This window comes from Hyaena hyaena, unplaced genomic scaffold (assembly GCF_003009895.1).
Source record: "Hyaena hyaena isolate Hyena2069 unplaced genomic scaffold, ASM300989v1 scaffold_903, whole genome shotgun sequence".
Lineage (NCBI taxonomy): Eukaryota > Metazoa > Chordata > Mammalia > Carnivora > Hyaenidae > Hyaena > Hyaena hyaena.
In genome coordinates, this window is record NW_024081538.1 from 746600 (window position 1) to 758035 (window position 11436).

General features: G+C 38.0%; 1 pseudogene; it reads right to left on the bottom strand.

The window, feature by feature from the left end:
* Positions 1-1291: 1291 nt before the first annotated feature.
* LOC120222754 lies at positions 1292-1416 on the bottom strand (annotated as a pseudogene).
* Between the last annotated feature and the right edge of the window lie 10020 nt (positions 1417-11436).

Consider the following 11436-nt stretch of genomic DNA (forward strand, 5'->3'; position numbering starts at 1 on the left):
ATTTTGAATGTCAGATCTGTTTACTTTCATTTTCTTATTACTATTTAACCAATATTGCCTTGACCTCATAAATCATCATTGCCACACCAGGAAGTAACTCTGAAAAAAGGACACAGTGTCCATAAAGTTACTTGGCCATGAAGAAGCAGCCTCGGAGCTAGGAAGCAATAGGGGAGGGAAGGGAAGCAATTACAACAGCAGTATGAGTAGAACAGTGTAATTAGCAGCTGTGTCAAGGGTAGTGATTTGCAGACATTATGACAGTGGAGAGTTGATATCTCAGAGAACTTCCTACTCCTTCACCCCTCCAAAATGTTAACTGTCCTATATTCACATTAAGTCAGGTGGGACAAATAGGCCTGTGTCCTGGAGCCTTTAAAAAAATCAACCCTTGCGCTGCCGTTCCCTGCACTCCCACAACCCCAGTGCATTTCAGAATATGTCCATCTGTAGTTTCAATGTCACGTGTGAGGACACGTGTTTCTATGGGAACACAAGGATGAAGAGGAAAGGTTAGGCTCATCCAGGGATAGCAAGTGAGCAATAAAAGTATCGTGATCAAGAAATAGATGATTGTCCAACTGAGTCAATTAGAGTTTAACTTGCAGGAGATTTAGCAGTAGAAAGGGTCCCCGACTTATAAAGATTTGATGGTTCAACTTTTGATTTTTCAATTTTACCATGATGCAGAAGTCACATGCATTCAGTAGAAATTTGAATTTTGATCATTTTCAGTATGTAGTTCAGTACTTTCTCTTGATGTTGGGCAATAGCATTGAGCCTCAGCATCCAGTCAGCGCCGTACTCTGAAGAGTAAATAACTGTTACACTTCTGGGCACCCGTATCCAAACAACCATTCTCTTTTTCATTTTCAGTGCAGTATTTCTAAGTTAGAAGAGATACGAAACGTTATTATGAAATAGGTTTTGTGTTAGATGATTTTCCCAACTGTAGGTTAGTGTAAGTGTTCTTTTCAAAAAAAAAAAAATGTTTGCTGGGTGCCTGGGTGGCTCAGTCGGTGAAACGTGACTCTTGGTATCATCTCAGGTCGTGAGTTCACAGTTCGTGAGGTTGGGCCCCAGGTTGGGCTCTGAGCTGACAGCGTAGAGCCTGCTTGGAATTCTCTGTCTCCCTGTCCCTCTGCCCCTCCCCCATGCTCTCTCAAAATAAATAAACTTAAAAATTTTTTAAATGTTTATTTTTTTTAAAGTGGTTAAGCTCTAATGTTCAGTAGGATGCATGTATGAATTGTGGTTTCTGACTTATGATATTTTCAATATATGATGGGTTTATCCAGAGGTAACTCCATTATAAGTAAAGGAAGATCTGTATGTACTAGGACAGTGGTTTTCAGTTAGCAGGAGTCACGCCTCAGATGAGCCTCATTGGCTGCGATACTGCAACTGTGCAAAGCCAGGATGGTGGTTTTCTTCTTTTTTTTTTTATCTTTATTTTATGTTTTATTATTTATTTTCTGAGAGAGAGATAGACACAGCATGGGCAAGGGAGGGTCAGAGAGAGAGGGAGACACAGAATCTGAAGCAGGCTCTAGGCTCTGAGCTGTCAGCATAGAGCCCAACGCGGGGCTCGAACCTACAAACCACGAACCGTGAGATCATGACCTCAGCCGAAGTTGGACGCTTAACCAGCTGAGCCACCCAGGCGCCCCTGGGACGGTGGTTTGCAAAGAGTGGTCTCCAGATAAGCAGTTGGGAACTTTTTTAAAAGTTGCAAATTCTTTTTTCTCACGCATACCTACTGAGGCAGAAATAGGGATGGGACACAACAGTCTGTATTTTATCAAGCCTTGCAGGCAGTTCTGATAGAAAGTCACATTTGAGAACCATTATGCTAAAATGTTTTACAAGGTTTAAGAGTCACTTTCCAGATTAGACACTAGGCATTGCTTACGAGACAGTGGGCTATCACAGCAGTTGGCAGTGAATCTTAGAAGGACAGAAATCAAGACAGGACCTCAGTCCCCCAAAAGAGTCCTATTTGGTAGGAAGGTATGAATTCAGAAAAAGACAGTTACTTATAGACACTATATAGAGTCAAATACAATGATTCTGGCTTCAGATAGAGCTGTATAAACTTCAACAACCTACATTCATTGTGTCTCAATTCTCTCATCTCTATATCAGTGTAATAATAATAGTGACAGCCTTACAGAGAAGTTGAATGAATTAGAGACACACACAGAGTAAGCCTGTCACATAGTAAGGGTAGAACAGATGTTACCTCACATTATGATTTTTATGGTATTAAAACTGTGATACCAGTTTGGATTCCTAAATTTAATTTCCAAGATGTTTACAGCATGGCTCTCATGTCATATAAAATAAACACATGTCAAATATTTTCCAATTCATTAATTAACAAACTAATCAGTAAAATGTCAAAACTGGGTTCAGAGAGATTTGGGAGGACAGAGTTGATATAATCTGTTATAAATGCTGAAATGTTTCTAATAGATGTAAAGATGGAGAGTATTCTACAGAGTAGTACTTTATAATTGGAGTTATCTTCTTTATTAGACTAAAAGCAATTGCATCTCTCCTGGGTAACATTTATATACATTATCATAGCCATGGGTCGTTTACGTTTCTCTCAGGTAAGGATCATTTAAATTAATATGAATTTTCTGCAAGATAACCTCTAGCCCCCACCAAATTATAAAGGAGCCTCATCAATAAAAAGTTGAGCATAGATGCATACCAGTACTCCTCTAAAAGAACATGGAGTAATTGATTTTACCTATTTCCAATTCTGGAATAATTTTTCTTGATGGATGTTTCATAAGAAATAGTGCAAAAGCCAAGCAATTGGAATTGATTTACAGAACAAAGCATGGCCTGAAGCTAAGGTTATATATGGCTAGACTTCTGGAGCCTGGAGGATTACAACCCTGCAGATAGTAGCAAAAAAAAAAGGAAAGAAAAAAGTGAACATTAAAGAGACTTGTTGCCAGAGCAACTGAATGAACATTGTAACACCTAGAGATACACACATTAGGAAGGAAGAGAAATACACCCTTAATTTGAAACATATTTTCATTAAAACTGGTCAACAGAGACCATTTGGAACATTATTATCCTCAGATGTAGGAACCATTTGCTTACTCAAAGTAAAACTGTAACCAAGGGTATTAGAAGACAGCAGTTTTTTCTGTGTGTTACTTGTGGTATAACATTCAGTGCATTTTTCAATAATGCAAATGGAATCAGCAGGTTTGGGACAAAAGTCTCAGCAAGAGGCTTTAAATTCTTATCACATTATAACTAGAAGATAAAGTAGGGCTGCTACCTAAGCACAGGAGCAAATGGATATAATTAAGTCGCAGATATGGCCTGTGTTGGATAATGGTTTCCATACAGCTTATTCACAATGATTAGATAGATAAATCTCATATGTCAGAGACTTGGCTAAGGAGAAGCAAGAATAAAGAAGTGAGTGGTAATTTTCTTATATAAAAAAAAAAAAACCCTGCATCATTTTGGGAAAGTTGTATCTGAATTTTTCTCTCTCAAAAGTATTTTGTAGAAAATATCTTGGTTCCTAGGGAAGAAATATAGGAGAAATTTAATTCCTTTTATTTTGTTAATGTGTTTTATTTTTGATTTTCTGTCATGGAATGGAACAACAGGTAATAGTATAGTTTTCATTTTTTTCCATTACTGTATTGAACTCATTCTCAATTTATAGGTATTCACATTAACCTTATTTAACAAAATATTATTGAGCAACCTGAATAAGGCTATTGATATGCATTGAAGGGGCTCCTGGGTGGCTCAGTCAGTTAAGTCTCCGACTTTGGCTCAGGTCATGATCTCATGGTTCGTGGGTTCGAGACCCGCATCGGGCTCTGTGCTGATAGCTAGCTCAGAGCCTAGAGCCTATTTGAGATTCTGTGTCTCCCTCTCTTTTGGACCCTCCCCTGCTCATGCTGACCCTCTCCTGCTCATGCTGTCTCTCTCTCTCTGTTTCTCTCTCTCAGAAATAAATTTAAAAAAAATTTTAAAAATATGCATTGAAGACAAGAAACAGATAAATGTGATACTGTTCCTCCAAGGAATTTACCATGTTATTTGGGAATAAACTATATTTTAAATAAAGGTAAAAGAAATGTTAGGAAGCTCAATGATGGCTTAGGTGAGAAAAGGCATCGTAGCAGGAATATTTTGAGGGATTTAAAAATATGGTGGGGAGAGATGTTTCTCATTGATAGAGGAAACAATAATTGAAAGATAAAGGACAGAAAGTGGCTACAGAGAAGTGCAAAGCATTGTATGTGCTCAGAGGAAGAAGGATTATACTTGTATGGAAGGGGAGTTTATCAGCAAAGCCTTCATCACAGAAGGAATATGTAAAGTGGGCCTTCAGTGATGGTAGGGTTTAACTGGTATGTGATGTACGATATTTTAGTCTGAATAACTGGTATCTGTGTACATAGATAGGAATATTTAGGTAACACTTGAGGAATAGGTTACATATAGAGAAAGGGCATAAAAATAGTGATAGCGTTTATGGAGTGGTGGTCTGTTGTATCCAATTTTCCAAATGTCATTTTATTTTTAAAATTTTTTATAGGAACCTATTAGGTGATGCTGTAACTATAATCTTTGGAAAAGTAAGTAATGTGAGTAAAGTCAAATCGCTAGTGAGGAGTTGGACTAGTATTCCTAATCAAATCTAATTGACTTTATCTTCATGCTTCATTCTCTCTCAGTGGCATCTCAGGCATTTGGAATTACAAATGTTGAAACTTTATGATTTGACTCTAGATTATTGGATGTGAGACCTAAAGAAAAAGAGTAGTCACACTAGATGTCAGTGTTTCTAAGTTGTTAGGTGGTCTACAGGCGATTATGTCAAATCAAAAGGGAAATTCATGGGGCTGCTAGGTGGCTCAGTCAATTAACCATCCAACTCTTGGTTTTGGCTTAGGTCTGAAACTTATGGTGCGTGAGTTTGAGTCCCACATCAGGCTCTGCACTGTCAATATGGAGCCTGCTTTGGATTCTCTGTCTCCCTCTCTCTGTGCCTCTCTCTTGCTGCCACTCTATCTCTCAAAAATAATTAAAAATCATTAAATTTAAAAAAATTAAAAGGAAATTCATATGTTGGAGTTCAGGAAAGGCAGAAGCCCAAGATAGGAAAAGGAAAGCAAGAGAACAAAACCTTGGAGAACACTAGTGTTAACAATAGAAAGCAGAGAAGCCAGTAGAGAGTGGAAGATTACCTAGGATGAAAAGAGAGCCCAGGGAGCCTTTTGCGTTTGCAATTAAAGAAGGGAAAAAGAATTTCAAGAAAGGGTAAATGGTGAAATGTCCAGTACTCAAAGGATGATGAATGTGTCAGTTGTGGGACTTAGAGAGACTCTTGGGATACTAAGAGCTGTATGGTGAAAATAGAAGCCAGACTGAATGAAGAATAAAAGTGACTGATTGGTAGACAAATGGATGCAAGTGGTCGGGGGGTGGGGGGGGCGGTGGTGATGAAGAAGTTAAAGCTTTTAGTTCTACTACATGTCTTAAGATTGTGACCACAGTTTTAGTAAATAAGGAAAATCAAAGTGAAAACCCCATACTATTCAAACATCCACGTAATGAAGCCTGTAAATGAATTTGAAAAAACAACAACAACAGCTAATCAAATACAATAAGAAAAGGCCTAGGGGTGTAGCAAAGGATTGTTCAAGAGCAGCCCTGAGAAGGGTGTGAGTGAAGTAAGGGGAATTATTGAAAATTTTATGCCATGGAGCACCTAGGGGGTGCAGTCAGTTAAGCATCTGACTCTTGATCTTGGCCCAGGCCATGCTCTCACAGTTGGTGAGTTTGAGCCCCACATCTGGCTCTGTGCTGATGGCCTGGAATCTCCGTGTTCTCTCTTCTCTGCCTCTCCCCTGCTTGTGTACACTCTAGTGCATGCATTCTCTCTCTCTCTCTCTTTTGAAAATAAATAAACTTAAAAGAGTGAAAAAACAAATAAATAAGAAAAAAAGAAAAAATTATGTCAAATGTGATCTTAAGCCTATTTAATGTTAGTTAAGAGCACTTACTTGGTTTTTTTGTTGTTGTTGTTTTTTGTTGTTGTTGTTTTTTGAGATCACCTGCTTTTTTCTAGTGGGTCTGAAATAAGGACCAGCATTTGTGTGAGTGGGCTAATGATTGAGAGGAAGAGAGGGGAGGGGGGGAGGGGAGACAGGTAAAGAGAGTTTACCTGAAGCCTCATTTCTTGGTGTAGTTTTCGTTCTTTATGTAACTGTGATTCTTAAAAAAGATAAGACATTACAGGTGCATTTGAAATCTGATTCTGAAAATGACTAAAAATGCCTTTGCATTTGTTCATAAACTCTATCTTAATTTTACCCTTTCCTTCCTACTTATATTATGGTATTTTATCATTGAGGGTATGAAATCGTGCCCACATGGCATCCAGGATATTAGAGCTACCAAAAGATAATACCTGGAACCCAATTTAAGATGTTGGTTTTTACCCTGAATTTAAAAAGTAGCAAGATCTTTGATGTAACTGCCTGGGGACTCTTAAATCAAGGACCTTTAGATCCTTTCAGTCTGGTAGTAAAACATGCATTTTAGTGCTCAGAGCCCTAGGCTACTAAGGGGAGATGACACTTGCCTCTTTCTCCTAGTGCGATACGAAACAGATGTTTGGAACATGCATATGACATGTCTGTGAATTGCAATTGATCACAGGTTATAAATTGATTTGGTATGAGCTGTAAATTAAATTTTTAAAGCCTTCTCAAAGTATTTCCCTCACGATAGCTCTGTTTTTGGAGCAGTTGCTGTTACCCGTAATTTATGAGTACAGATGAACATTGCAGCTCACAGGAGCTAACTGACTCTTCCAAGATCCTGTAGCAAGTTGGAAGCACATCTAGGACCAGATTCTTGTAGGACAGAGCTTCTGGAGTCCTACGGGGCCTGAGGAAAAAGAAAAATGTGTACTTTCGTAGATGCCTGTTAAACTATTTTCCAGATTTTTTAAAAACAAGTAGAAAACATTAATAAAAAATTTAAAAATGAAGTGTGTGCAGTTCCCCGTCTCTTTGCATGTTACTGTCATTTTTCATAAACCCATTGTAGTGCCTGAAGGGGGCCAGAAGGGGCCCCTACAGACGGAGAAGTCCTGGGCCGGTCTGATTGGAATGACCTCCTCCCCTCCACTTGTGCAATAATGCAAATAAACATCTACCACCTATCTGTATTTACTGCTTTCATATTTTATTCATCGGTGGGGGTTTTTGCATTAATTTTAAATAATTCTTTAAAGTTTTAAAAGTTCATTGTTATTTATTTTGAAAGAGAGAGAGAGCGCAAACGGGAGGGGCAGAGAGACATGGAGACAGAATCCCAAGCAGGCTCCACACCGTCAGCACAGAGCAGAATGCAGGGTTAGAACTTGAAGCGGTGAGATCATGACCTGAGCCAAAATCAAGAGTGGGACACTTAACCGTTGGAGCCACCCAGACATCCTTTTTGCATTAAATTTATTTTTTAAAAATATTACATGGCTACTGAACCTCTCCTTGTCCCTTTAAATTTGCTCCAAGGCGTGCCCCTCTTCCATGGCTCTAATCTCAGCCATGCTACATAGTTCTCTCTGTTATGCCACATCTACATGGCATTGTGAGCTGCGCAGAGACAGAAGGCCCCAAGAAGCTGAGGATATCAAGGGCAAAGAGTTTACAGTTGTTTTTAGAAGACACCTAACAGCTCAGAGAACATTGTAACAGCTCACTTGTCCATGCCTTTTCTTTTGCCATTATATATACTTGATGTATCTTCTTTGATTTTAATGAATCCCAGTAGTTTTTTCAAGTTCCAGATCAAAGAAATAGTTGTTGTAGGGCTATTTTCATATTCAGACAGGATTATTTGTAGCTTTCTGCTATATACACAGACCTCTGTAGAGCTCCCAACTGTTGGACTTATCACAGTGTATCAGAGTTTTAAATGTCAGTTTCAGTCCATCAGTTGTGAGGCTCTTAAAGGTGAACCAGGCCTTTTCTTATCTGAGGATGTATCCTTAGCACCTAACTTGGTGACTGACCGGTGACCAGTGGGCACTAAGTGATAATTTAGTGACAGAGTGGTTAAGAGGAGTCAACGCAGAAATTACTCAACAGGTCACATTTCTATCTCCGTAGTTTGATATATATTCCAGAGAAAAAGTTTTTAGGAGTGGTTTTTGAAATTTCAAGATGGAGACACCATAAAATTTCCTAGGCACCATTGTCTGTACTGTCAATGGCATTAATAGGTTAGAGAGATTTTAGCACAGTTACCCACCTGTGCCACTCTGGCACAAGACATATTTACTTTGTTTTTGACTGAACTACCAAAGCTTGGACTGAAACAGCATTAAGCTTTACAATATATTCACTATCGGGTTTCCTGTTTTGTTTTGTTTTTTTGTTTTCCAAGTGAGGACACTGTTGTTCAAATTGTAACCATTTGTCTTGCTGCCCAGGGGCATGATCTTTTGTGCTTAAAGTCCTTAGGGGCTAATCCTCAGTGCTTTTACATAGCTATTACTTTCAAATTCAAAGATACACCCCTTTCTATGGCTCTCTAATTCCCAATTGGAATGTCATATACTTGGCTCTGTGAATAGAGTTTCAGGTGGGAGGGTGTGTGGTTAAATGGAACAAACTCGCTTTAAGAATAATGAATTTTTATATTGTGCCCATACAGCTATAATTTTCACATTATAATCTGCAAAATCAATAAACGAATATATCTGGACATTATAACTCATTTTGCTATATAGTAATATCAGCTTTCTATAGACCTTAAATAGTTCGTATTGAAAATGTGGCATGCTTTGTGGCAGTAAATGTCGCAGGTCAAATAGCTAGTGCCAACAGTTTTTGTAAAGTGTGATTCTGAGATTTGGTATGTGCAATTTATATGTGACACTCACTTCATACCAAACAAAACTAGGGTGATGTAACTAAAGGTGCAGTGAGGACTAAAATTAGCTTTCTATTTTTCTACTTTTGTACATCAACATCTTGGGGAACAAAGAAGATGTATCTTTATCCCACATATTCAGGTTTTCAGGTGGTTCATTGATACCAGAGGTACTTAGGAGCTGTGTGTGTGTGTGTGTGTGTGTGTTGTGTGTGTGTGTGTGTGTGTGTTAATGTTTATTTATTTTTGAAAAAGAGAGAAAGCAAGAGTGGGAGCAGGGGAGGAGCAGAGAAAGGAGAGACAAGGATCTCAAGTGAGCTCTGGGCTGACAGCAGCGAGACTGACATGGGACTTGAACCCACGAACCACGATACCATAACCTGAGCCAAAGTCACACACTTCACTGACTGAGCCACCCAGGTGCCCCGCTATTGTGTGTTTCTAACATGAGCCAAAGAAATTTGCTCTAACCTTTCCCAATTTAAAGAATTTGTTTTGTGCTGGCTTCCAAAAGCCTTGTAGCTAAAATAGTTTCTACTCTATGAATCTAAAAGATGGGCATATCTATTTTGAAAGAAAATATGGAACTTTATGATAACATATAAAGGATGAATCGTTAGTTTCGTATTCAGCAGATACTGTTTGCCTGCTGTATGTCTTCCTCATATTTATAGAAGGGAAGATTTTTTAAAAATATTGATGGTGATTCTTAAAATAGTCCTATTTCCGGTGGATACTCTTAGCTGGTCCTGGGAAATAAGATCCTTGTATTTTTTTTTAATCTTTTATAATGTTGCTCTCATTTTCCAACTACCTTCACAGAAGGCACTTTACTTTTTGAGCTAAATATTTGCATATGTAATTGAAAAATTATTTTTATACAAAACTTAAAATTTTAATTTATATAATTCTATCTTGCTAGAATGCTTACAGTTCAATGTAAACAATTTATACAATACATACCACAATTCCTTGCATTCTTTAAGAGATTCTTAAATATATTTTAATATTATCTTGTGATAAAGATTACAGTTTTGCCTTTTGTATATTAACTTTTTATAGGAAAATTAAATAAAATCATGTATGTAAAATCACTTAAAATTAAGCACCCTAAAAATTAGATACATTTTATTTTTAATCATAGTATTATCTTACCTTGTTTGAAAGCATGCTGGTATTGCTCCAAATATACCAAATGTGTTTTTATTTTTGTAGTCTAGTGGGTATATCAAGAACGCATGTGGGAGAGGGGAGAAGAGAGAGAAAAGCAAGGAGGGGCAAAAAGGAAGGAAGGGAGCAAGTCTATACTGAATTCATACTGTATTATACTGGTGTGTTTGCTTCTTCCAGTATGTTTGCTTGTGTCTCCCACATTCTAGATTTAAGAAGTAACCATTTTTATCTCCATTGTATAGATGAAGAAACTGATGGCCATAATCTTTGAGAAACTTGTCCAAGATCACGTTGCCAATAAACGGGAAAAATCAATTTAGATATAGGACTCCCTACCCAGTGGTTTCAGGCTGTTATCTCTTCTCAGTGTAATGGTCAACATGGTATTAGTTAGGACAAATCACTCAGTGTTAATCTGCTGGCAGCAATTCTGTACCTCCATGAAAGATCGGATGCAGTCAAATGCAACAACATATAAAGTAGGGATTTTTTTAATACTTATTTCTTTCAAAGAAATCAATCTCATAAGCACTTCGAGATCCAAATACTAGATTTGAGTAATTAAATGTTTTCTTTGGATGTATGCCATTTATTTAATAATTTTTGTGTGAAGGGGTGGGGTGAGGGGGCTGGCACCGAGGTGCCTCAGTCGGTTAAGCGGCCCACTTCAGCTCAAGTCATGATCTTGTGCTCTGTGATTTTGAGCCCCCTGTTGGGCTCTGTGCTGACAGCTCAGAGCCTGAAGCTTGCTTCGGATTCTGTGTCTCCTTCTCTCTCTGTCCTTACTTTACTTGTGCTCTTTCTGTCTCAAAAAAATGAATCAAACATTTAACAATTAAAAATAATAATTTTTGTGTGAAGGGCTCTACTAATGCTTTACAGTTAGTGGATAATTAATTTTTTTAAGTTTTATTTATTTATTGGGAGAGGAGAGAGAGAGAGAGAAATACAGTGAGAGAGAACAAACATGCAAGCAGGGGAGGACAGAGGTAGAAGAGAGAGAATGGCAAGCAGGCTCTGCACTGCCAGCACAGAGCCCAGTGGGGGGCTTGAACCCATGAACTGTGAGATCATGACCTGAGTTGAGATCAGATGCTGGAAGCTCAACCCACTGAGCCACCCACATGCCTCCAGTTAGTAAATAATTAAATAGGGTCCATGATCTCTGTTAGTTTAAGTGATATACCATAAAAGTTCTAATCCATCTTACTAAAAAGGAGGCTTGAAACCAAGACTATTGTGTTCTCCTTCCCCTTTTAGCTTCTTTCTCTTTTACTTCTGAGAGCCACACTTCTAAGCATTTTTTTTTAATTTTTTTTA